The sequence below is a fragment of the Lepisma saccharinum genome, chromosome 22 (genome assembly GCF_977018435.1).
Source record: "Lepisma saccharinum chromosome 22, izLepSacc3.1, whole genome shotgun sequence".
Lineage (NCBI taxonomy): Eukaryota > Metazoa > Arthropoda > Insecta > Zygentoma > Lepismatidae > Lepisma > Lepisma saccharinum.
This window is the reverse complement of record NC_139250.1, coordinates 33255925-33283882: the sequence shown is the minus strand read 5'-3', so window position 1 is coordinate 33283882 and position 27958 is coordinate 33255925. Positions and strand designations below refer to the sequence as shown.

Sequence of the window (27958 nt, the reverse complement as noted above, 5' to 3'; positions counted from 1 at the left end):
ATATTTACTTCCGGTTTAAGTTCAATTGGGCACCAGGCTCAACTTGCATATCTAATATTAAAACAATGTAATTCTTCTAGAATTGTTCTGTGACTCTCTCATTTCTTACATCATAAACATATGATTTTTCCCCTATGAGAATAACACTACATATAGTGTCATCGGGGAGTGTATCGTGGAATTCACAGATAATTTTAATGTTTGTCCTGTCATTAACCACAACTTGTTTCCTTTTTGAAGTGTTGATGACAAACATGGGTCTCTGTGCTTTGAATTCATCTGGTGTGTAATACATGTCAGTATTGCCAGTAGTGACCTTTTTGTATGCTGTAAATGCTTCATATAATTTAAGGAAATCATCCTTGGAAATGTGTAAATTATAATTTTCTCTAGGGAATACCTCATTTCTGCCATTTTTAAGATATATGTTCTTGATGTTGCAGTTATCAAATCTACTTGAATTTTTTTCCTGATTATTGTGTCTTCCAGTCTGAAACAGAACCACCACAAAATCCGGCATGTCGTATTGTATACTGGAGAATGAATTTGTAGCATCAAACTCATAATAAGTACCAGTTGCAGGCTTCTGTACACATTGATATGTATAAAATTGTAAAGGAACCTGTGGATTTTTTATTATATCTGCTTTGTATTTAAGAGCATAACTGGCTTCATATTCAACAACTGGGATTCTTAGCTCCATAGTCTGAATAATGCATTTGCCTTCATCAGGTAGGGTATTGGGCAGAGCTTCCCCTGTAGAGTTTAATGTGCTGTACCTCATCAAAGCATTATTATCATTGGCAGCTCTTCTAAATGTGATTCTTAAACCACCCTTACACATAATATCTTTGTAATCTGAGAAGAATCCTGGCAACAGGCGCATCGGGAACAGCACTGTGTGGCTCTTGGTTAATATTTTATCACCAGCCTCAAATCCACCTATTTTGTAGTAAGAAGCCTCGGTTTTGGATAATTTTAGTGTGGCCAAAGCTGTGGAGGTAATGCCGGGATAATCCACTCTGTTTATAACAACACCATGTTTTCTGATCTCAATTTCAGAGAACAGATGCGGCACAAAATTGTCTACCAATCTTATATTTGAATTTGCCGGATAATCTGTTCCATCGAGCTTTACAACATCAAATTTGATGTATAGATCTGCTCTGTGGGGGTGTATAAAGCCATCCCGTACATCAAGATCAACCTCAATTTCTGTGTTGGGTTGATTTAAATTTGCAAATGTCCTCCTGTTTGGAGGGAATCATTGTAGCTCATAACTCTCAATATTTTCCATTTTTTTTTGTATGTATTTTTATTTAAATATTAATCTCTTTGATTGCAGTTGTTGTGGCTCCAGCAAAATCAACTAATTCTTCTTTTTCATTAGTGACCATCAATTCAATGTTATCTATTCTATTATGGCACACAGGAAAATATAATGTTGGGGATGGAGTGTAGATGATTGGCTCCATAAATTCAGAATTAGGTTTAAATGTTGCAATGATGCCAGTTTGTTTGTGAGTGCCTACGCCATTTGATTTGGTGATCATACCCTCGGCCACATTACAGTGAATATTCAGTCTCTATGGCTAAGAATTTAGGTATATTAATAGCAGTGTGTTTGATGGCTGGTTCAAGTTTTGTGTTGTTCTCAAAGCCTAACAGCTCTCCTATAGTACCCAGATCCACTGTTTCTGTAGCAGATACAATCTCTACTCTGTGAGTGACAGAATTTTGAGTTAATACTATACCTCTGGGTAATTGAGCATTTAGAGTGGACAGATTATACTGCCCTGGAGTGATGACAATTTTTTGATCCCCTACTGCAATTTTGTTGTTGTGGTGTGTAATACAGGGAGGTTATTTCAGTCGTTCACCGCCAGAGTGACGGCCGTTCAGCGGACTCTTCATGCAACAGGTCCCGGCAAATTGCATTGCAGGAAGTCCGTAACAGAAACCGCTTGTTTTGTAATGTTTCCACTTTTCACAATTACAGTTACAATTACAATTGAAATAAGCACGTACCTTGTCGCAAGGATGCTGTGTGTGTGTGGAAAAGGTGTCCTCCCAAATACAAATATTTCTGGCACCTTATTTCTGACAGAAAATCTTAGATTAGACATCGCTACTTTATCCTCAGTTGTCGCGACAGCGCCGGCAGCTTATCGGGGGTTGGGTGAGTTGTCAGCCGCGAGAGGGCGATTCATACTGCACGTGTCGGCAGTGATGCCAACCGTAGGGACATGTCCCTAAGCATAGGGACTTTTCACTAAATTTCGCCCGCGTAGGAACGTACGGACAGATTTTGCCAAATGAGGGAAAACGTAGGTACTTTTTTCAATCTTGGTAAATGACATTTTATGAATTAGTTTATCTGGATACTTTGGCGAAGAGGAGAAAAAAGAACTAACTAACAAATCTCCATCAGAATTTTGGAACATGTTATCGGTTGCCAAAAACTTTCAAGGCAAGTTCCTTTTTGAAAACATTTCCACTCTCGCGAAAATAGTGCTAACATTGCCACATTCTAAAGCGGAAACGGAAAGAATATTTTCAATGTTAAGTGATACAAAAACAAAAAAGGGAAATAAAATGGGACCAGAATTGTTAAAGACTGCAGGAAATACAGCATCACCAACCAACATCTATCTCTGCACAGCAGCAGCATGTATGACTTCAAATAACATAATCAACAGTAAACGACTCAACGTTATTCATTAGGTGTGTGCGGGATCCTTTACTTTAAAAAGTCATTAATTCTCGACGTTTTCTGCCTTGTAAGTTTCTGGAACTTATCGAAAATTGTAAGTTTTTATTCTAGAAATGCAAAAACAATCACTTAAAGTGAAAATGACTTGTAAAATTCGAGATTTCCAGTGCTTCGGGAAATTTCGAACATTTCCCGTCCCGAAAATTTTCCGACTTGGTCGGGAAATTGCAAATTTTTCAGTCCCGAATGTCGGGATTTAAAAAAATTACCGTCCCGATCCCGTCCCGACCCAAAAAATTCTGTCCCGCACACCCCTATTATTCATTAAGGCAAGAATTTACAATACCGGACCCTTCTGTAATTTCTATGCTACGTCTTATACTCACGAAATAATTATTCGTGATGATTTATCTCAAGTTAACATGTTGGGGTGAGGGGGAAAAAATGTTAATTAACGTGTAGAAGTTGTAAAATAAGCATTTCAATTCTCGCAATGATTCTCCATATACAAGTATGGTAGCCATATTTGTTGATATGAACAAATTACAATTAGTTACGCTGTCTACAGCGTTGCCACACTGTTGATTTCATACTTGGAGAGCATGGATTGTGTAAGAATAGCGGAAGAGAACAGTAAAAAAGTTGTTAATGTTATACAGATTGTTAGGTGGAGTGTGCAGGAGGGCTAATTAATAAACTTATTCATTTCAGTATATTGCCCAAAGAACGTGCTTACATGTGACAGCGACAATCACGATGTAGAAGAACTGATTTGATTACAGGTAAATTTGGCAACATTACATCAATCATAAAATTACAGGATACTAAAATGGCGTCTTCGATGATGTTAAAGTGTTACGAAAAAAATATTTTTTATCGGTTCGTAATCACAATTACCGCAAAACCATTCAGGAATAGCCCCACTGAGCATTCTCGGTAAGGTTAGGTTAAGTTAGGTTAGGCAAGGCAAACATAGTTAAAATTTGGGCTCGAAAAACGGGTAGCCCAACAAACCATTGACGGATAGCCCCACGAACCATTCAGGTACAAAAAAGGTAAAGTGTTCCCCTGTGCATAGCACCACGCCATGAAGGCGTATAGGGGGTGTGAGGGTAACGCCCCACACTTTCTTGATCCGGTCGTGAGTGGGGGTGATGTGATCAGCATCACGCCCCTGACCGCCTTTACCCCCCAGGGTTTCCCCCAGGTACCCATGTTATTCGACGCTGGGTAGGCGCCGGGGCCGCTTCCAGGTACGGTTAGGTTAAGTTAGGATAGGCAAATGTAAATTCGCTCCTTCATTAAATGTGGAAGCACCGAGCAGAAAGATTTGGTAAGTAAATGTGTATATTTTATCTTCTGTTTTGCATGCTCATGAGGTGATAATTTTTTTAGTCGCTTTACTTGGCGTAGGGACATTTGGTCAGTTGTAGGGACATTTTGACTACGTCTGTAGGGACATTGCCGAAAAATGGTTAGCAACACTGTCGGCTACCAGACGTCAGTGTACGTTCATGTTCACTTCTGTTTGCGTTTATCAGTACACGTGTTGCTTATACTGTGTTATTGTAATGTGCTACTCATGGCCAGTGCTTTATTGTGTGTTAATTGTTATTCATTCATTAGTTATGTCGTTAAACAAATATAGTCTTGAACAGAGAGTTTTTATGTACGATAATTACGTGAAAACGAATTCTTGCAGAAAAGTGGTCAGGGAATTACGATAGACAGGATCTCTTGAACCTAAGAAACGTGTTGTATTGCTGTTAAAGGAGGTCATTTTCAACATCTCTTATAACACAGGAGGTTAGTGATCATCATTATTATTACTTTTAAATATCATTTTACGCTTTCGGTTTGCTTTATGCGCCGGGATGCTGTCTTCCCTTTCTGACAACTGACGATAAAGTAACGATGTCTAATCTAAGATTTTCTGTCAGAAATAAGGTGCCAGAAATATTTGTATTTGGGAGGACACCTTTTCCACACACACACACAGCATCCTTGCGACAAGGTACGTGCTTATTTCAATTGTAATTGTAACTGTAATTGTGAAAAGTGGAAACATTACAAAACAAGCGGTTTCTGTTACGGACTTCCTGAACGCAATTTGCCGGGACCTGTTGCATGAAGAGCCCGCCGAACGGCTGACACGCTGGCGGTGAACGACTGAAATAACCTCCCTGTATTAGGGATCAAGTACATGCCATAAAATGCTCTGAGAGCTATTGTTTTGGGATACACTATGTCATCATGTAATTTGAGTTTTAATATTGAATTTTGGCTGGTGAGATGGAATACCCCCATGATGTTTTAAATACCACAAGGCCTTTTGAAAATTTTCAATTGATGGTTTATTTATTTGAGACATATATCTGAGAACAGATAAACACAAATGTCCACAATTAACATCTTTGAAGTTTTGAACACGGGCATTATTGTAATAAAGATTAGCTGATTTTAGATATTGTACTAAATTTTCAGGTGGAACACCTCCAAATGAATCAAACACAAATGCCTCATTGTTTAAATAGTTAAGATAACAAATCCAGTGAGTGCCCTGATTTTTGTACTTATCCAAATTAACAATGCCACACTCTTTGTTGAGTGGTTGTTCTGGTAAAGAATCAGACATGTACACACCTCTAAAATTTTTGATGCCCAGTGGCTTGATTAACGCTTCAATATCTTGGTTTGTAAGCGGCTCTTGTTTTTTTTTAAACTTATTCATGGCTCTCTTAACACCTTTGCCTTGTTTCTCCATGGCCAGGTTATGGCGCTTCAATTCATCTAATTCTGCCCTATTTTTCTTGGCATCTATTACTGTTTTTGCTATGGCAGCTGATCCCCCAGCCAAGCTCCCAACAGCCCCAAGTGCTGCTAAGATGGCTGGGATAGTAAATATGAAACCCCCCACATGTGATTTTTTCCTGGATTGTTGTAATTTTTTTAATTGGGGGGGTACTAAGCAACAATTTCATACCATGGCCCTTGGCAATACAAGAATTTTTTTTCTTGCGCTGCTTTTTGGTTAAAAGACTATCAATAGTTTTAAGAGATTTAAGACCTGCATAAGGTATTTGATACATAACACCCTTGGCCTTCATTCTAGGTTTATTATATACATATTCACAGCCCCCACCCCAGTTTTTGTTTGGTGTTCATAGCTATGGTGGTCCCCAATGCTGCTATTTTTTCACTCAAAGAAGCATCTTTGCTTACAAATCTACCAAATGCAGCCTCTTCTAATTTCTTGTCTGCAACATGTCTCTTGTCAAGATCAGAATGTGTGTTGTATGCTATGTCATGGTCTCTACAAGCAGCATCCAGGGGATTAACACCAGGATCACCTCTGTTTAATCTATGCTCCAATTTTGTGCCTGGGCTACAATACTGATAGCCTGGAATGTGTAGTTCAAATGGCAGCTTGTTTATAATGTCATTAACCAACCCCCGGCCCTCGGAAATATTCCAAAATTTAGGTGGTAGAGTATTAATAATTTTTATAAGATATCCAATCCCCTTAGTGTCATTCACTATAAAATTAGACAATTTTGTGCTTATCATGTCCATAATTCCAACCTTTTCATTGTAAAAATTGTGGTTGCCAGCATTTTCCTCCCCAGCTATCACCAATAACCTGTCTACAAGTTTCCTGACATCATCAACCCACACAAATTCTTTAGGCAGGGTGTTGTATTGTTTGATTCCACTGCCTGTCTTAATTTGTGACCATATGGGCTTGATTAAATTGTTGTATTTTGCTCCACTGCTAGACTTGACTCTTTTGTGTGTGGGATCATTGTTCTGGTATAGAGCATCTGATTTTATTAATATTTCTTTGTAGTGCTCATAGTCTTGATCTGTATAACTGCCAGGTCTTTTCCTAGTCATCAGTTCCCACAATCCAGGTGTGCCGGGATATTTAACAAAACCACCTCTTTGTCCAAGATGAGATTCTGAATATACAATTATATCATCTCCCATAAATGTTACTCTGAAATTGCCAATTCTATGTATGATGCTACCATCACGCTCTGTGTCAGCATATAAGCCAAAAACCTCATCTTTGTTGTCTTTAGGTGTGCTTAAATATTTTTGAGCAAGAAGATCCAATTCAATAGGATCCTGAGTAGTTTCAATTCTTCGAGGAGCAACAGGACTAGGTGTATGAATACTGGAAAGTGGGCTGATTGGATAATCTAATATGTTCCTTGCAGCTACAGGTACAAGCTCTGTGATCAAATTTTGATTTTGCTCTGTAACAGTTTTGATATTTTTACCTAATTCACTAATAGCATCAATGATAGGCTGTTCTGTTTGTTTGTGTTGTTCATAAATTCCTCGGTTCTGTGATTTCCATCCCTTAAATCTTTTTACAAGATAATCTCTTAATTTAAGATCATCAATGATTGGCCTTTTCATGGTTATTTATGTATGTTTCAATGTCTAGAAAATTGTTAATTTTATTTCTGTATTTGCCACTATTGGGTTTTCTTGTCATATCAATTGTGACAAACCCATAACTGTCCTCGTTCCAGCACCTGCTGCAAAACTTGGAAAAATCATTGTAGCTCAAGTCCCCACCTACATATTCATCATGTATGTGTTTGAGGTTGGTATGATCTTGATGAAACACACATATAAAATTGCTGTTGTCTCGGATCAGTTGCTTCGGAATTTTAGAAAAAGTCTGTGCCAGGTAGAAGCAATCAATGTTTTTGTGTCGGCCCTGTGTAAAGAAATTTCTAACCTTGTTTTGATTATCCAGTATAATGTCATCAAACACAACAACAGAATTATCGAGACATTCATGAAGTGGCTTAACATCTGGTACAAAAGTGGCTATATCCAATCCATCATATAGCTTCATCAGCTGCTGATATTTTAATTGTTCCAAGCTCTTAGAAAAGACATACAAGTGCCTGTTTTTGCAGTCTAACCAGTTGGGTGCCAATAAAAAATTATCAATCATTAGTGTAGTTTTACCACAAGCTGATGGCCCAACAATAAGACATCTAATATTTTCAGGCAGCAACTTGCCATTTCTCTTAATCTGCTGTTCAGGTTCTGGCAGCCTTTTTATAACATCCCAGGTGCTCATATTATCACTTTGTCTGCATCGATCCAGCTGTGTTCTGGAAGTCCTAGCCATTTGACAAATAACTTGTTGCCTTTTCTGCGAATGATTTTTTCTATGAGATATGTGTCAGGCTGTTTAGTTTTGCTGAGTTCTTCTTCATAGAATCTGCCTTTGAGAATTTCTCCTCGATGATCTTTTATTATATATGTGTTAGGGTCCCAGGTTTAACTTGAACCACTGTAAATAATTCAGTGCTCCAGTTTCTTGTAAAGCCTCTTTTGAATAAGTGCTTATATTTGCTGATTCTTACTTGATCACCCACCTTGTATTTGGCCTTTCTTCTTGTTGGCTGGTATCTAGGATAATAAACAGTCCTGATCAATTTTTGCTCATCAGATGAAGTTACTTCAGAGGGTTTCATGTTGATTGTGGAATGGACCGAGTTGTTATATTTATGTAGAAGTTCTGGAAGAATATTAAGCCATTTATAATTACCTTGAAGTGTAAATTGTTTATACATAATATTTTTTAGGGTTTTGTTGAATCTCTCTACAATTGAGGCTTTGAGATCACTGTAACTCGAGTAATGTTTTATTGGCTGGCTTTTAATAAATTGTTGGAACACAGAATTATAAAATTCTTTGCCATTATCTGTTTGCAAATAGCGCGGTGATCTTCCACTCTGATTGATGATTGTTCTGATGGCTTCTGTAACACATTTTCCAGTCTTGGATTTGAGTGGCACAGCCCAGGCAAATTTTGAAAATGTGTCTATTACAGTAAGTAGATACTTGTAGCCCTTGTTGATTTTGTCTAAGTTTTTCAACTGTCCACTTGCCATCTCAATCAAGTCCCCTTGCCATAAATCATCTATGCCTTTTGTGACTACTGGCAGTCTCTTATAATTATGTCTGGCTTGTCTGTGTAATTCATCAACAATAATTTGTCTAGACATAATATGTAAACAAGAATATTGCAACTATGGGGTGTTCAGCAGCTGATACTACAGGATTTTCTAAATATAATTTGTCTCCTATTTGTATATTAAATTCCAGAGATCCATCATCTTCAACATAGGCTGTTTCTAATGTATTGGGATCTGTAAAATCCTCTAACTCTACACTGGTGATTTTTACTATGTTGTCAGCATTTGTTATTGATAAGGTGGCGTAGTGGTGTGCCTGTGGTTGAAGCCAATATTTGATCTTGATTGGTCTCAGTGTGCCCCCAACAAAAAACTGGTAATAAAATTGTGCAGGGGACAGCATATATATTTTGCCACCTGGTGTAAATGGTGAATCATATTCTTTGTTGGGGATGCTGTACAATTCAAGAATTACTGTATGTTTTGGATTCTCGATTATGCCTGTTTTTTTCTTTTTCTGCTGTAAGCAATCTGCTTGTTACAGATTCAAGGTGCTCATTGATGGTCCTAACAACATCATCATGGCCTGGCTTGATTTTTATGTCCACAACAAGTTTCTTGTATTGTTGCACAATCTCTTGAAGCTGGGTGGCAAAAACAGACAGAGCACTTGCTTGATTGGATTCCATGGTCCCTAGCTGTTGCTTGATATTGGCTACAATTTGTTGCAAATTTTCAATAACTGCCAATTTTGAATTTTGAGCAGTAAGATCATGGACTTGTCTTCTGATATCCTCAAACAGGGCATGCAGTTCATTAATATGTTGATTGGTTGGTAGAGTGGCCACTGTCTGAGTGAGATGTTTGATCTCTGCTTGGATATTCTTGATATCTTCTGATTTCAATATCCTATTCACTGCCCTCTTAATATTTTTAAGTTCCTGTGATGTAGGCAGATTTGTTACAGTATTTTGCAAAGATTCAAGTGCTAATTTCACATTATTTAATTCAGATGCATCAGCCACATTTTGCATAGCTTTTGGAGCAGGGCTATATCTGCCTGAGTGGGTGTTGATTGTTGTAAAATTTCACGTTTTGTTTGGATATCATCGATCAAGTGATGAAAATGAGATAGTTCAGATTCAGTGTTGAGGTTTTCAAGCTTTGTGATCTGTTGCTGGACACTGACAAGTGTGTCTACAATACCGGGCAGGCGAGATTCTAGAGATTCTTGTACATTTGTCAAATCACTTTGCACTGCTGCTATTGTACCCTCAAGATGGGTTATGGTACTTTGAATTTTTCCAAAATCTTCATATGTTTCAAGTTGCAGCTTAATGTTGGCAACACTCCGAGTTATTGCACTCAAAGCATTAGAAGATGGCAAGTTGTTCATAAAATTTTCAAGTGTCTCAATTTTTTTCTTTAACCTCGGCTATGACTCTGTTCAGAGGGTCCAGATTAGGTATTTGGAGTGATTGAATCTGTTCCTTTAGAGTGGAAATCACTAGATCAAAATCTTCTTGTGATTTTATGCTTTTGACAATTGTTTGGAGCTGTGTCTGGACATTATTTATCTGCTCTTCCAATTGCTGTTTCAATTGCTCAGAGTTGGTGGCCTGGGTCTTAAATTTGGCTTGAAGAGCTGCTACAGCTTCTTCTAAATTTTGAAAATTATCCAATGTGGCCAGGTCAGTATATTTCTGAAGCAGCACTTTGAGTTCTGAATCAATTTTAAGAAGAGGGTCCATGCATTGTGATTGTAAATTTGTAATTTCTAGTTGAAGACTGGCATTCAGTGTGGTTTGTAAAGCTTGTAAATCACTTCTTAATTTCTTGACTCTGACATCAAGCATCAGAATCTCATCACTGTGATCTTCATGTCTTGTATGGCCAAATATATCATTAGGCATTTTTGTTTTAGTGGTTATTTATTATTGAATATCTTATTCTTAATTCTATAAAAAAAAGGTATAAGCTTGTCATAGGATCCAGGGACCTCAATATATAAGCAGTCAGCAGCAGAAACAGTATATACAGTGCCAGAAATCATGTTTGAGTGCTTAATTCTATAAATATTTCTCCCCACTGAAATCTTGACATTACCCTCAGGGGTTGTAATAAATTGCAATTGACCACCTACAGGTAATTGGTAATGATTTAAATTATTGTTAAATATGTACAATGTTTACCTGTTTCATCATCAACATCTGTAAGTATGCTGTTCAGATGAATAATTAACAAAGCACTCAGTTTAGATATTATATCAGAAGAGGGTTGTGGTGTTGGCAGCTCCATAATAGCCTGTTTTTTGAACCCAAATAAGTTCATAGGCATGTTTATTTATTTCAAATCATGCTCTGTAATTGGGCATTGATTGCTATTTTTCAAATCACAATGCCCCCATGGTAGAGTATGTATGCCACATGATAAAATACATCTCTTATCATCATGTGGGTCCAGAGCCACTTTTCTTACAATATTGCTAGTCAATAAGTGATCCACACTCTGAATTCTGGATTCTGATGTTCTGATTGTGCTACATGATTTGAGGCAATTTTTGTAATCTTCAAATTCAAGCTCTTTGTCCACAGTTACTCTGCCAATGCCCTTGGCCTTTTTGGCAACAACACCACTACATGTTTCAAAGCTGTACATCTTGGCTCTTAACCCAGCAAATGCCACAATAACATCACCAAGTGTCTCATCTTTTAACTTGCCAGGCACCTTTTTGTTGTGGTGTTTAATTTTTGAATGTTCAGTGGTATCAAAATATTTAAACAATTCAGGCTGTGTTATATCTTGATAAACATCTTCTGTTTGAATATCAAGAACAAAACTATCTGTGTCCATGTACATCAGTTTTACACGATCCTTATAAAAAGGCTTCAACACATCATAATACAATTTTAACATGTGTAATTTGGCCAATTCCAATATCACAGCCCCTACATAAATAGGCTTATCAAATTTAATATTTGTTTTTTTCATGTTGAAGAGTGCCATATTTTCATCATAAATTCTTCTATAATTGAAATTAGGCTTTGCAATCAATTTTTTGCTCCGGCTGGGGTCAGTAATTATTTTAACGTCAATATGTTTTCTGACATTTTCAATTGTTTTGCCATACACAGAATTGACCATCAATTTAAACAGGGTCTTATCAAATTGGCTCATTGCAGATGTTCGAAGCTCTGTGTTTGTAACAATATATGGCTTCAACCATCTTGAGTGCCTGAACCTTAAGACTTTGCCAATTTTGGTCACTTGAATACCATGATTCATCAGGAACTGGAGGTTTTTGTAATATATAACATAATCCTGTTTCGGCTCTAGAGTCATCATCAATTTCTTCTGTTTAGAGCCAGGTGAACACTTAACCTCGGGAATTGGGGGCAGATCAGAAAATATGTTGTGTAAATTATCTGGAATTGTCAGATCAACCTCTAAGAACAGGCCATAATTACTGTCATCAAAATTCTTAAGATCCTCAATGTTAAAATCTTCAACCCATTCAAGCCCTGCATATGGCAATTTATCCATCATAGCATAACCATAGAGGCTGTTTGCATCTACATACAGTATATAATTTGAAGGCAGTGCTGGATCATAATCAGGAATATATTTGTTATTTGCTCTGGCATATCTCTGAGAACATTGCACCATGCCTCCTCTTATACATTGTTCCATAAACAGATACATGTCTTGATCCTGGATCAGATCCAATTGCATTTTAGTGTTTAAAAACATTGCAGACCATGCTAGGCCCGGAGCACTGTAAAAATACATTGGATCCAGCTCATAATTTTCCATGGAAGATTTTCTGAATGCCTGCAGTATATCAGCTAAGAGGGTCACATCAAGTTTTAAATAAGCCTTGTGATAATCACCAAATGTCTGGCATTTTAAATTGTTCCACATCAACTGGGCATGGTGATAATCTTCATCAGTGATTCCAGATGCTCTGATTTTGCTGTAAAACTCTTGTTGTGGTGGCAGAGAACACTCATCAAATTTAGAAAAATCTGTAACATAATCATATGGATATACACCCTTCCGCCTAATTAATTTCAGGTCCTGATTTGGAAACAAAGCACATGTGATTTTGAATTGATCATCAGATAATTGAGTGGCCAGTGTAGCCAGGCTAGCCGATAAAATTCTGTATGAATCAAGAAATCTTAAGTGAATAGAAACACCATTAACTTTAATTATTTTTCTAATGGCAATATATTTCTCATCATTTTCTGCTAAAATATTTAAATTCTGCTTGTCAAAACCCTCGTACCTGATCAAATGATGGAAATCATAATTGGATGCTCCATGGCAAAATATAGGGACAAATTTTGGTCTCTGGATCATAATATTGCAGCTATTACACAGGGCCATTAAGAATTTACCATCTCTATGAGAATGGTGTTTCACCTTGATATTTGCATCTGAAAATTCCGAATCACATACCGGGCATTTTTCTGCATTGTTGAAATCTTCAATCTGCTTCTCTGTTAAAGGCAACATGGGTTTTGATTTTAATAAAATATTAGATGCTATGTCATGGCACTCATTTTCTATTCTATCTGCAAATTTTTTGATGGCATCTGCTCCCATGTATAAATATTCTTTACTAACCACACCACCCTGTACAACCACATAATAAAAGCTGGAAGGTTTATGTAACTGGTATGGTGTAATTGAAGATTGATCAGGATCTGGGCTACAGAATGCAAGAGGTTTGAGGTTTGATTCAAAATCACAGACTATATATGCTGTGTGTTCCAACAGGGCTTCAAACTTTTTGAATTTTGCATTTTCATTTGGGCTAGGCATAAGCATATGAACAGGTTTATGATTCCCACAGTATTTCAGATGCTCAATTAACTTGTTTTTAGCAATTTCTGCATTCTCTTCCCGAACCCCTTTCACCATTTTTTGACCATCAAATACAGACAAACATCTTCTGCACAACTTGAATATTCTATGAGTTTTGTCTAGTTGTGTTCTGACTAAAGCTTCAAGATTATGTATCAGAGTATAATGGTGTGTATCATCCCCTTTAATTAAGAGCAGATCAATCGGAATAGCAGATTCATCATCAAGTGTACTGATTCTGAGAGGATCTATCAAGCAATTGTCACGGCCAGTAGAACAAGTAAATACGTTAATAGATAATTGTTTGCCATTGATGTGCCTGGCCTTTTTTTCAAATTTATCAATATTCTGAACAAGCATTGGATATTCTAAACCCTCCATTGCCTCATCAAAATCATTTTCATGCTGTTTATAATAAGTTATTCTATCAGGATTCCTTGAAACTGGATACAAAGCAGCTAAAATACACCACAAAAAGCATTTCTCGTCATTATTTTTTATATTAACCACCGCTGTTTTGTTTTTGATATTGGCAGGTAATGGCACATAAGTGGAACCTTGTAATGGGTTGAATTCAGAAATATTAACATATAACTTGTGTGGAGATCCGCATAGGCTCCATCCAGACTCTTTTGCTGCAAATTCAGAGTGTTTAATATTCAATTGATCTATCAAACTGCTTATTATTTTGTCTGAATTTGTATTTGAGTATACAGGTACAGTTTCTGTTATGTGGGGCTGTGTAAATTTTGTGCCATTTGGCTTCTTATATTGTGTAAACAATTTGAGGGACAGCTTATAAGACCCATTTTGTGCATTTAGAATTGCATGCACATCAGGATTTACACTGTTCAAAAAATTCTTAATACCACATCTTGGCTCTGATACAAACCGGTGATCCCTTAATTGGCCATTAAAACTGCTATGGATGGGTTCATAGCGTGGCTGCTTTGCTGGTCCAGCATTAACAGGTGTTTCATGCTTCCTTTTCAGACCAGATGTAGATGGTTGTGGGGGCAATATTGATAACTGTGCAGAACAAGTACCTTTATGTGTATATGTGAAGTATTGCATGCTATATTCTCTATGGCATTTAGGGCATATTTTTGTGGGAGTTCTGCATTTGTCTGGATTACAAATCTTTTGATGCTTAGCCCAATTGGGGCTGGATATATTCTTATTGCATTGATTACAATATTTTTGATTTGGCATTTTTGTTGTTGTTTATTATATAAGATTTCCTGGGGTCCAAATCAAAATTCTATGCTTAATAAAAAATATCAGTTGGGTTCAGCAGTGTGATTTGTATATTTAGTGTATGTGTGTATGTATGTATGTGTGTTAATATTTTTGACTTTGGTATTTATATAAAATTTCTTGGGGTCCAAATCAAAATTTTATACTTAATAAACCTATGACAGGTTGTTAAAAATTCTGTATATTAAATCAAATAGATTTGTAATTCAATTTATACAAATCTGCAATATTTTTGTGTTTAAAAAATATGAGCAGCACTGGAACAACACACCCTTACTCTTCAACAACTCTCACAATACTGGCTGATATGCAATGCAAAATCTCTTTATATACCCTAAGCACGGACCGCATTGAAAATATCTGAAACAATAAGCCAATCAGAATATAACACATCATCACTTTATGTCATAACCAACCAATCAGAAAACAACACATGCCTAAGCATAATATTGGGTAATAATTTGTTGCAAAACATGATGCAATATAAATAAACCAGAAATAGGCCACAAGTGGACCGGAAGTAAATATGTGTGGGTGGGTGTGGGTGTGTGTGGTTGTGTATGTGGGTGGGTGTGGGTGTGTGTGGGTGGGTGTGGGTGTGTATGTGGGTGGGTGTGGGTAGGTGTGGGTGTGTATGTGGGTGGATGTGGGTGTGTGTGCGTGTGTATGTGGGTGTGTGTGGGTGTATGTGGGTGTATGTGGGTGGGTGTGCGTGTGTATGTGGGTGTATGTGGGTGGGTGTGGGTGGGTGTGGGTGTATGTGGGTGTATGTGGGTGGGTGTAGGTGGGTGTGGGTGTATGTGGGTGGGTGTGGGTGTATGTGGGTGTATGTGGGTGGGTGTAGGTAGGTGTGGGTGTGTGTGTGTGTGTATGTGTTAATACGTTTGGCATAGTTTTAGGTGTGGCCAAAAAAAATATCAAGAGGGGCATATTTTTGACAGGTTTAAGGACAACAATCTCACAGAAGTGCCTTTTATAAGTGTAGGCAAATCAATCTGAGGGGGGTCATACTTTCTCAGGAAATTCCCGAGGGCATTTTTACAAAAATCTTGGATTAGACGGGGTTCCACACTTGAGCAAAAAGCTCATATGGGCATGTTGAGCAAGTTTTAAGTGTAGGCAAATCTGCCTGAGGGGGGTTCATACTTTCCTGTGCTGGTTGTATCATCTATTACACTACTTATTAATCAGGGCAGTGGGTCATGTTATCATAGCCCTCGCAATTAGAAGCCGTTCTTATCTCTGACCTAGTGGCTCGTTGAAGCACTGAACTGTCTATCTTCCTCTGATCTGAAAGATTGGAAGCTCAAGAGCTTTTATCGTATCGACACCTTCTCAATCAATTACATCTAACGCATGGAACTGGAATGTCATGTTGGCAGAAAGAGTTATTATAAAGATGAAGAAGGAATCATTCACTTTGCAAAACAACTATGAAGCGTAAAGAAGATCTTGGTTTCCCAGGTTGCTTCATCGATCAGAAGTGAGGAAGCGAGGAACGCATCTAAACCCTCAAGAATCCAAAACAATAGAAGAACAATAGAGAAAAGAGAGAGAGAGAGAATAACAGAAATATAGAGGAAGAGAAGAGATATAAAAGCAATGGAAGGAGAAGAAAAATAAAAGAACAATAGAGAAGGAAGAGACATAAGGAAATATTAGAGGGAAAGAGAAGAGAAAATAAATTAAAAATAAAGGGACAGAAAAGACAAATAAACAATGAGGAGAGTAAAAATATAAAAGAACAGTAAAGGGAGAGAGATAAGAGAAATAAAAGAACAGTACAGGGAGATAGGGAAAATAATAGAAAATAGAAGGATAAAGAATAGAAATCAAAGAACAATTAGGAAAGAAAATAAATAAATGAACCGTGGAGAAAGAAAATAAATATAGAAGACAGAAGATAAATAAGAAAGAGGATAAATAAAAACGTTACACTGTGCGATCGTGAGAGAGAAAAAAGGACAAAACTAAAAAAAAAAGTGAGTGATTGGAGAGCGACAGAATAAAGATAAATAGGCTCCATAGAGAGTTAAGAGAGAGAGAGATTAAAGATGAAACTGAGACAGAATACAGAAAAGAAAAGGAGTAAAAGAACAACAAGAGAAAAAGTAAGAAAGAAGAAATTGTTTGTAAGATACAGAAATGGTAAAAAAATAGAAAGGAAGTCAGAATACCAGAAATGAGGAAAGGAAATCCAAATAATGGGAAAATTGAAGAATTAACCATTTTGTTGGGTTCCAAAGGGTGAGATCGAATAACGTTGACTACATATTACACATTACTACGTATCGGCCTCCTTGGCTTCCATTACACATAGTAACAATTATACTCATCAATTATATTCTAGTGTTTTGCCATGTCTAGATTTGCACATCAGAATGACATCAAGTATGTAAGGATTATACTGTCACAATTGCGCTTACAATTTATCATTGTTCTTTTTATTTATTTATACATAGGTCGCGAATAAACAGCTCTTCTCTGCCTATGCTGTGCTGGGAGTTTTACTTTAACCTATTTTCTTTCATCTTACACTTGATTCATTTCTTTCTTTATTGATATTCCTCTCCACTTCTGCTTTCAACCATCGCTTCCATAATCTTCTGCTATGACCGTACTTAAGGTTTCTTTAAGGGTGTAATGCCCTGGACATTACACTGTGATTCTTTGTTGTTTAGTTGAAATGTGATGTTTCTTCACTTTTTAATTGGCAAATATTTATGATGTCATAGACAACTAGTGTCAGATGGACAGATTAACTACTCTTGATGTAACAGGACCTGGCAACATTTAACAAACTGATAGATTTATCAACACAAGCATAAAATTACGATAGCAACGTGTTAATAGTGACAGAAAAATGTCGAAAATAATTGTAATATGTAGTTTAAAGTTTATTTGATTGCGGTTAAGTGTTTGATTTCAAAAATATACCTTACATTAAGGTGAAATAGTAATTTTTCATTCGCACGCCTTGTGATCGCTGGAGTATTTTGACAACGACAAGATGAGCGAAGGGTAAATTCCTGATCTGATTGAAAGGTACGTAACAAGGGTTGTTTATCAAATCTGAAATCATGATGTGGGTGAGAGGTAAAACCAGCCCTGGCCCAAAACCGTGGTAACGGTTGAAGTTTTTGCTTGCGATGACGTGTGACCGGCCAAGTGAATCCATCACTTCAATGTAAAGTCACGTGAAGTGACAAAACGACAGTGTTGCAGTATGCAGATATTAAACACCAGAACAAGAACAATGTCTAGATGAGGATGTGTACTACAGGCTGTGGAAAAGGAGATGTGATAGCCACTAACGCCGTCAAACGGTTGGGCGGGAACTTTACGTCACATACCATGAAGAAGTAATAGGATCTAAGCTGATTATGTCCTTTGTGATTAGTCGCTTCATTAAATGATTTACTAAATCTCATCAACTTACATTAATATTTTGAAGGCATTTGCTCATTACATTACGTGGAATAAGAAGTCATACGTACCATATAACTAGTGAGCAAATAAATGTAAAGCCACACAACTACTTTGCAATACACCGAGCCTCATGTGCGACCATTTGGACAGTTTTATTGTCGCCAATTATTTGAAGGAGCGCATCATAGACCTCTCCCATTTGACATCTCAACAAAGTTAAGGCATATAGTGCTGATTAAAAAATTATAAAAAAGTCAAGACAGCGTTTGTAATTCTTCTCCTTCGTGACCCTCACCGCCGGGTAAGTGGCAGTCTTGGTCAAGAAGGTGTACAACACTGGGAATTGTGGAGGAGTACCATAGAATTGAATTCGTAGTAGTAGCTGTGGTCATATAGATATCGCAATACTATACTTCACTTCACTGACCTGTAACACTGATCACAAACTTGCATATACACACAAATTTTAAAATTAAATACCAATCTGGCGTGCAAAACTATATAGTATCCACATTGTACGAGGGGGTGGGGAGACGATAACAGGGAGTGTATGATACAGGAAATGGTATCTTGGCTCTGTGTAGTCTGTTAAAAAAAGGGCGTGTCTGTGTTTGTTCCTTAACGTGCAATGGAAGAATAGATAATTTGGCGTTCGTTTGATTACTCTGCAATCACATGCAGGAGATTCATAACGTGATGTTCTTTTGATTGTATGAAAAAAATACTGGTGACATTTTGAAGGATTCTATAGAGCACAAGTTTCAAATGTATTATACAAATTAGTAATAGTATTTTAAATATTTGTGGCAACGTGTTCAATTCACTGAAGTATTCTTAAAAATGTATACTACTATGTAAGATCATTACAGACACATTAACATTTATTTCATAGAACGTATAAGCGATATTAAAAAATACAATACTTCTGCAACTCAATTCTGCTTTATGGCCAAGTTACAAAGCAAAAATTAAACCATTAAGCTAAACTCCTACAGCTGATCAAAATCTAATTACGGTTTCGCAGTAACGCAACTTAGCTTTGAACAAAACTTCGTGTATATGTTGTGCTTATAAAATACCGACACGAAAGTTGTATTAATCATTTTACACATCGGTAAGAAGCCACACTTGGTTTCTACTGCAGAAATTAAAGACTACACATCGAAAGGTGGGAAAAATCTGCCCTTGCATGTTGACCTGAGACTGCAGTGGCGTTCCCAGGATTTTCGAAAGGGAGGGGTTACGTACACTATTTTTGGTAGTCATCCCTCATTTTGCCATCTTCTCCTACATTTGACGTTCTTTCTTTTTAGGAATACTGGGCCAACGGGAAGGGTTATAACCCCCACCAACTTACCCTTGGGCACGCCACTGCCTGTGAGAATGAAATATTACTTTATGCCAAGTTTGCGTGAAAGCAAAGTTGTACAATATTACATTTCATGTTAGGCAGACTTTGATATATTCGCGGAAACATGTTGTGCACTGAAGAAAAAAATACAAGTGCATAGCCTAGTGTAAATATAGCGTACATAAATGCTCATTTGAACTTTTCTTTTCTGGTATACACAGTACATTATGTTCAACGTACTTGGAAGATGTATCTTGTAATAAATAATAATAACAAGTGGTGTGCGGTATCTAGAAAAGTCGGGACCGGGATTGGAAAATTCTGTCCCGATCCCGACTTCAGCAAATGACTTCCCTACTTTTCTGGATCCCGAACAGTCGGGAAATACCGAATGGTCATTTCAATACGGTATTAATTCTTTTCTTTTCTACATTGCAAGTGCCTGGAACTTATCGGAAATTGTTAGTTTTCATTCCAGAAATACAAAGACAATCACTTAAGGTGAAAATGACGTGTAGAATTTGAAATTTCCAGAGCGTCGGAAAATTTCGGAAATTTCCCGTCCCGAAAATTTCCCGACTAGTCGAGAAATTGCAAATATTTCCCGTCCCGAATGACGGGATTTTAAAAAAATCCCGTTCCGATCAATAATATTCTGTCCCGCATAATAATAACTACCTATCGATATTTATTTTCAATTTGTCTAAAGCCACAAAATGTAAATGGGTGGAAATGCTCATTTGTGTACTCGATTTCGTGTGTTCAGTTTCTGGTATGGTTTTCCTATCTGCATAGTGCAACACTAGCGCATAGATTTGGAATTCATTTCATTGATAAATTCACTTCTTACCGTCGTTTCGTCATCACGAGTAAACAACGGATTGGCCCAACCTATACTTCTAATAACCTTGGGTAAAACCATGTAGGCCATACTAACAAGATGGCCACCATCTTGAAAGCCACCTTATTTACTTAAATGGAAAGGTAGTCATGTGATATATAAAAATAGGCTATAATTTGACGAGAAACATGATGATGTGTTCAGTTTTATCGTAATTGTAATAATCCTGACGTAATGGCTTCGTCTTTCTGCCTCTTTGGTTATTAGCGACAATTACGATGAATGATAAACTGACGAAATGAATGATTGTCATTTAAAGTTCCAATTCGAATGTTCTGTTGTCTTCATTGTTCCAATATCCGAAGGTGAAAGATAAACAGTCAGTGAACTTTGAGAAGGCAACCAATTACGTAATAATGGTTACATCTATAATAAAAACAAACCCACCACTTTGTTCCTCGTGAAATTCTAGCCCATTTTGATATGTCACATGGCCAACTTTCCATTTAAGAAAATAAAATAAAAATACGTACTTTCGTTTTACTAAATTTCTGTAAAGTTCTTCTGAACTTTCCTCGCATAAACGCTTATGATTCTGTTTATTGTTATGATTCCAACTCTCTGCTTAAGCGAACATTACCTTTAAGTTCCTTGATGTCTCTGTAAATGTGATAAATCAGTGTAGCCTCACCTACACTCGTACACACCAACTTAAAGCACTAGTGTAACTCTTCACCCATTGTCCACTTCTGCAACGTGTTCACCTTGTTTCTTCTGACACACAATACGTCACAACTATCAGTCACAATACTTACCTTCAGATAAAGTACTTGTGTACAATTGTGTCACACATTCCTTATTTTATTTATCAGATGTTTGAAGTCATTGGTAAGATATAAACACATGGGATGACTGTAAGAAGTGGTCGAGGTAGGGGGGGGGGTTATTTTCCACGTTGAAAAATACCACAGCCCGATTAATGTAGAGAGCCCTCCAGTGCAGGATCTACAAGCCGCAAAACCCCGCAGTGCGGGGGGGGGCGGAGACAAGTAAGCCTTTAGGGGGACCCCAGCCATTGACATAGTAGAGGGTTCGTATAGGTGTGCGTATGTAAAAATAAAAAGTAGTTAATCAGGGGTACAGGACGAATACAATATGTACAGGTAAAGGTAAAGTTCCCGGTGCCATGAAAGCATATTTATGGTATATGGCGGTAGGGCCCCACAAAGTAGGAAAAATTCCGACCTTCGATGCGTCATCCCACGTATCCCGCGTGGCAGTCAAACTATGTAGAATCAAATCAGGCTATAATTTCACGAGAAATGCAATGGTGAAGGTTTCTTCAACCTATCTCTAACCAGGAAAAAGTTACTACTGTAACAAATGTATCATTTCTCAGGTGTGAGAAAACAATGTCATATATACAGGGTGGACCAAACGTCGCAATACATAGCAAAAATACATATGTTGTGACAAGAAACAATGTATTCATATAATATGCTCTACGTGGTCACCATTGGTTTGCAATACGTTTCTCCCACTCTTGATGAGCACGCATTAGAAAAGAACACATTAACCTTTTGGATCCCAAGCGTCTCGAACGAGATACCCAACTGTAACCCTCAAGGTCCCAAGCGTCTCGATCGAGACGCTGGGTCAAGGTCGTAGTTTTTACGTTATAACTTTTCTATTTTTGGCTAGAATTTCGATTTTTTTTTTATATTGTTCCTAACACATGTATTTAACAGAAATGTTTCTTGCATTTTTTTTTTCTTCATGAAAATGGAGGTGAAAAGGCGGGAAAAGGGACTTCTGTTTTCAAGGGAAAATATAAATTTCAAACATTTCAACAATTTTTAAAAATAATTTTTGGGGGTTTTCTTCCTTCCCCCTCCATATATACGCCAAATTTGCATAAATTTTGCATTTTGTGCATTTTGAATTATTTTTTGGGGGGCGGGGGAAAACGCCATTTTTTTAAGAAAAGTATTTTTGAGGGGATTTCCCCCTTTTCCCCCTCCATATGTACGCCGAATGTGCATAAATTATATATCGTCTGAATCTGTGATTCATTCTGCGTACAACGGTATGTCTTTCATATCTCTAGGGCATTTAGTTTCTGAGCTATAGTCATTTCAAGGTACCGCTACATTTTGAAGCTTGAATCAGTGGCGTGCCCACCATTCCTTTTGGAGGTACAACTCGCGTTACATTGGTCATACGACAATGATGCAAATATTTTTGTGTTTCTTACATGCCAGCGATAATTTCTATGTGCATTTTGAACCTGTCATATCCTTTTTTCGGGGGGGGCGGTGGGGGCGAAACACCATTTTTTTAAATAAAAAGTATTTTCAGGGGATTTCCCCCTTTCCCCCTCCATTTATACGATGAAGGTGCATAAATTATATATCGTCTGAATCTGTGATTCATTCTGCGTACAACGGTATATAGTTCATATCTCCAGGGCAAATAGTCTCTGAGCTAAAGTCATTTCAAAGTACCGCTGCATTTTGAAGCTTGAATCAGTGGCGTGCCGACCATTCCTTTTTGGGATGTACAATTGAAGTTACATTGGTCATATAATAATAATGCAAATATTTTTGTGTTCCTTACATGCCAGCGATAATTTCTATGTGCATTTTGAACTTTTCATATCCTTTTTTCGGGGGGCGGGGGGGCGAAACCCCATTTTTTTTTAAAAAAAAGTATTTTCAGGGGATTTCCCCATTTCCTCCTCCACATATACGCCAAATTTGCCTAAATTTCATATAGTCTGAATCTCTGGTTCATTCCGCGTACAACGGTATATCACTCATCTCTCTAGGGCAATTAGTCTCCGATCTACACTCATTTAATTGAAACTCTGCATTTTGCTCAAAATCGACTCGGGACCGAGAGGCTTACTTGTGAAAATGGCCTTGGGACTCAAAAGGTTAATAAATAAATAAATATGGAAACTTAAAAACACAATTTTATTTTCCTCTGTAGCTATTGCGACTTTTGGTCCACCATGTATATCGCATCATCGTCTACAGTTTAAAGTGGGATCCGAACCACTATGTGTCTCCACCGATTATCGAACCCGGGACCCCTTGATTACAAGGCAATAAATATGTGATTAATATATGAAGTAATATGGATGCCCGAGTATCCATGAAGCACCTAATTGATAAAGAGAAACCATAGAATGATCTATTAAAGTTTGAGTAAAGGGGTTTGCTTCAAGCCCCTCCGAAATAAGTAAATAGCCTTTCTGTTTCCCTTTTATTTGTACCTCTTCTCCTTTTCACCTTGCCAATACAGTAAAGCGTCGTTAATCCGGACTAATTGCGGGGATAAGTTGACCGGTTTAACGAAAGTCCGGATTAACTGAAATAACCTAAAAGTTCAGTAGAAAGTGCAATAAATCTCCGTTTATAGCAACAAAACACGTTTATTATGGTGTTTTTAAAAGGCATAGGCGTAAATACACTATACAGTACAGTAAAATGTAAAGCAATACTATACATACAATGCAGTACGAGGGTATTCCTGTGTCAATGCGGCTTCTTCCGAAATCTTTCTGCTTTTTCTTCCCCTTTTGCTTTTAGCCTGTCCGGATTAAGCAAAGTCCGGCTTATCGGGATCCGGATTAACGATGTTTTACTGTATTATTTTTGTTCGCGATTCTGTACTTGATCAATTCTTTTCCTTAGTGTTTCCTCCCGTTTTCTGTCCCCCTTCCCCATTCCTCTCTCTCACTCTCTTTCTCTCTCTCTCTCTCTCTCTCTTTCTCTTTCTCTCTCTTTCTCTCTCTCTCTCTCTCTCTCTCTCTCTCTCTCTTCGTGTATCTTGCTTCTTTAATTATTCCTCTCTCTTATATCCTACCATTTCTTCCATTATCTTGATGGGCCCGACCCTGTGACCGAGTGGTCGAGTCTCGCGGAAGCAGCCGTACGAGCAACATCGTCTCGCGTGGCGCTTGCAGCTTGGTTCGAACGAGGCCGTGTCCTGGTGAGTAGGAAGGAATACTAGTTACGAGTCAAATAGAAGTAATTCGGACTGTTGTATAATGGAAACACGTCGTGTTAACACGTTAAAATTGTATTTTTCGAGTGCTCAAAAGAGACCCACGTCAGTGAAGTTGCACCGTTGGATTAGTGAAACGCTGGCTCTCACCGAAGACCAGGTTCTAAGCATTGACATTGACCATTTTCGTAAGTGTGTATACATTAAACTGGTATCACACCTGTTAGGTGAGCAAATAATACGGACGTGTGGACGAATGTTGGTGTTTCGTGATGAGGATGGTGATCATGATGTACGATTGGAATGGGCGGACAGAATATCAACAATGGTGCGACTACATGTCATCCCGATGGAAGTTACGGATGAGGCATTATCTGCGGTACTCATAAAATATGGCGAAATAGAGTCTATCGACGACGAGACTTACTCGCAGGAACATATCTATCGTACCCGCACGGGCATAAAAGTGTTGAGGATGGTATTGAAGCAGTCAATACCGTCTTACGTCACGATCCAAGGTGCGAGATATTGGGTCACATATTATGGGCAGCAGCCGTCTTGCAAGATCTGTGACGAATTGACACACGCAGCAGCCACGTGTCCCCAAAGACGACGCCGCACTAATCCTAACGTAGCAAGTTCAACCGCAGTCCAAGCGGGCACATCTACGAACAACCAGGAACCCAGCACCTATGCCCAACGTGTCGATCGACCACCAACGCAACTCACTGTCAAAGAAACACAATTGGACTCTCGACCCACAGTGTTGCCAATATCCACCAGAACGAAATTGAGTCAGAAGACAGAGGGTGATGTACCAACAGCGTCAACTGAGAAAGCACCGAAAGACGATCCTGCAGTGGTAACAATTTCGGGGAACAACGCGACGGACGAAACCAAGGAAACTTCACTGTTATGGGCTGATGAAGTGGAACGGGAAGAAACTGTACAAATGGAACTACCAGAGGGTGCCCACCAAATCAAGTGTGAAGACCAGATGAATGTGCATGACAATTCTGATATCCAGCTGACTCCAGATGAAGTCCCAAGTTATGTGAAGCCTGTTGCTGTTTCAAGGGCCCCGTTGAAGGATGCCACCAGAAGGAAGCTACCCATGGAAGGACAGCAGAAGCAGTTGAAGAATCAGAAGCGCAAGAAAAGTTCTCAAAGGGATGCGGAAATCAACCCACCGACCAAGAAGATTGATGACCAACGCCCCCTCTCTCCCTCCCCAGTGCGAATTACCCGGTCCCAAAGTGTTAATAATCTAGGTGCTAGTGTTAGTGCTAGTGAAAAGATAATTCTTCATGAAAATTAATGATGCGTGTGATAGTGTTACTGTTTTTTTGTGTTAATGTTTGGTATAATGTATACAACGCGCTTCTTGCCAGTAAGGGGGCTAAAGCGTCCCTGATCAGGTTCAGGAATACCCACTTAGCTATGTTTACCTCACTCAGAATAGCCACGATTAACATTAATAAATTGCAAAACCGTAATAAACAAGAGGCGCTGGGTGACTTTTTCATCCAGTTGTCTCTCGATATAGCCTTCCTCCAGGAGGTACAAGTGACCAATTTTGACTTACCCCCATCAATAGTAGTCTATAACAATGCAAATTGTCAGTCAACGGGACTGCTATTCTAGCGAGAAATACTGTGCCGATCACAAATGTTTCGTGTCATCCAAACGGACGAATTATATGTGCGAAAGTGGCAAATGTTTGGATTTGCAATATATATGCTCCGTCAGGTACTCAACAGAGACAACAGAGAAATATTTTTTTTGCGACAGACGTGGCAGCTGAATTGCAGGGTGCAAAGGAACATATCATATGTGGCGGGGACTTTAATTGCGTATTGCGACCACAAGATCAACGTCCTGGTTTTTACACATCAAATTCTCTTCAAAAATTGGTGTCGGGTTTTAAATTTGTAGACGTTTGGACAGATAAACATTTCGGTAAGAGGGGATATACACTGGCTGACAAAAAAAGTGAAGCACCCAGAAGGAGTGGTCGAAGATTACCCCATTTCGGTATACCTGCATACCATTGATGTGTGAGTAAATGATTAGATGTACAAGGATCTGTAATGTGTAGAACGCCCACCAGAGGGCATTTGTGACGTCACCTCCTGTTGCTGATAAGGTGGGACCAGTCACCTGCTGTGAGTCAGACAGTGCAGCACGAAGTTCAGAGAGGGAAACGAAGCACCGGCGATGCCTCGCCGACGCGTTAGACAGCCGATCCAGCAATTGACAGCATTTGACAGAGGCCGCATTGTGGGACTGCATGAGGCGGGTTGGTCATATCGGGCAATTGCCAGGCATGTGGGCCATTCAGATGTCACAGTGGCCCGATGTTGGAATCAATGGGTACATGAGGGCACCCATGCACGTCGTGCAGGTTCAGGTCGACCAAAAAACACCACCCCAAGGGAGGACCGTCGTATGGTGCTCCAAGCATTGCGGGATCCCACAACTTCGGCACCCGTCATCCGAGAACATGTACTGGACACTTTACAACATCCTGTGAGTTCCCGCACAGTGTCTCGACGACTCGCATCCGCTGGATTCGGGTCCTACCGCCCCATGCGCCGGTTGCCGTTGACACCACAACACCGACACCTGCGGTTGGTGTGGTGCCGTGCTCGGGAGGCATGGACAGAGGACGAATGGCGTCGCATCATGTTCAGTGATGAGTCCCGCTTCTTCATGACCTCCGATGACCATCGTGTGCGGGTGTGGCGGCGTCGAGGGCAGAGGGTACATCCTGCCTACATTGTGGAGAGACACACAGGTGTGACCCCTGGCATCATGGTGTGAGGAGCCATTGGATATGCGTTCAGGTCACCTCTAATATTGCTTCGGCAGACTTTGACGGCACAGCGATACGTCACAGACATTCTGCGTCCACACGTCCTACCCCTTATGCCACAGCACCCTGGGACAGTGTTCCAACAAGATAATGCACATCCACACACAGCCCATGTGTCTATGGACTGCCTAGAGCATGTTGAGGTCCTCCCGTGGCCAGCATGATCCCCGGACCTCTCCATCATTGAACATGTGTGGGATGACATTGGACGGGGACTCCGTCCTAGTGCCAACCTGCGGGATCTGGAGGGACAGCTGCAACACCTGTGGACGAACGTTTCTCAGGAGAGGATCCAAAGGCTGTTTGACACTATTCCGAACCGCATAAGGGCATGCATTGCGGCCAGAGGAGGTGCGACACCCTACTGACCTGGCGCCACCATTCCACCTGTAACTGCCAACGGGCTTGACTCTTGCATCCTATATTGTAATCAGTTCAATAAAGGTACATGGACTTTCAGCATATGTACTTTCATTCACGTCCAACCACTCCTTCTGGGTGCTTAACTTTTTTTGTCAGGCAGTGTACATACATTAGAGACAATTGTGCGTCCCGTTTGGACCGGTTCTATGTTACCCCGTTACTGCGTCAGAAAGTAACTTCGATTTACCTCACACCTACATGTTTTTCGGACCATCTGGCGGTGGTAATGGCAATTAACATT

The 27958-nt window shown here is 38.9% G+C and overlaps 2 protein-coding genes across 3 annotated transcripts in view; one reads left to right on the top strand and one right to left on the bottom strand.

Moving 5' to 3' along the window:
* LOC146004808 (UNC93-like protein) overlaps positions 1–21130 on the bottom strand; it is a 113679-nt gene extending 92549 nt beyond the window's left edge. Inside the window, exon 1 of the mRNA XM_083143834.1 lies at positions 21049–21130. The gene's annotated coding sequence lies outside the window, so the exon portion shown is untranslated. The remainder of the gene's footprint in view (positions 1–21048) is intronic.
* The window catches only part of LOC146004746 (15-hydroxyprostaglandin dehydrogenase [NAD(+)]-like), a 224800-nt gene that overhangs the window by 97199 nt on the left and 99643 nt on the right, over positions 1–27958 (top strand). The window lies entirely within an intron of this gene.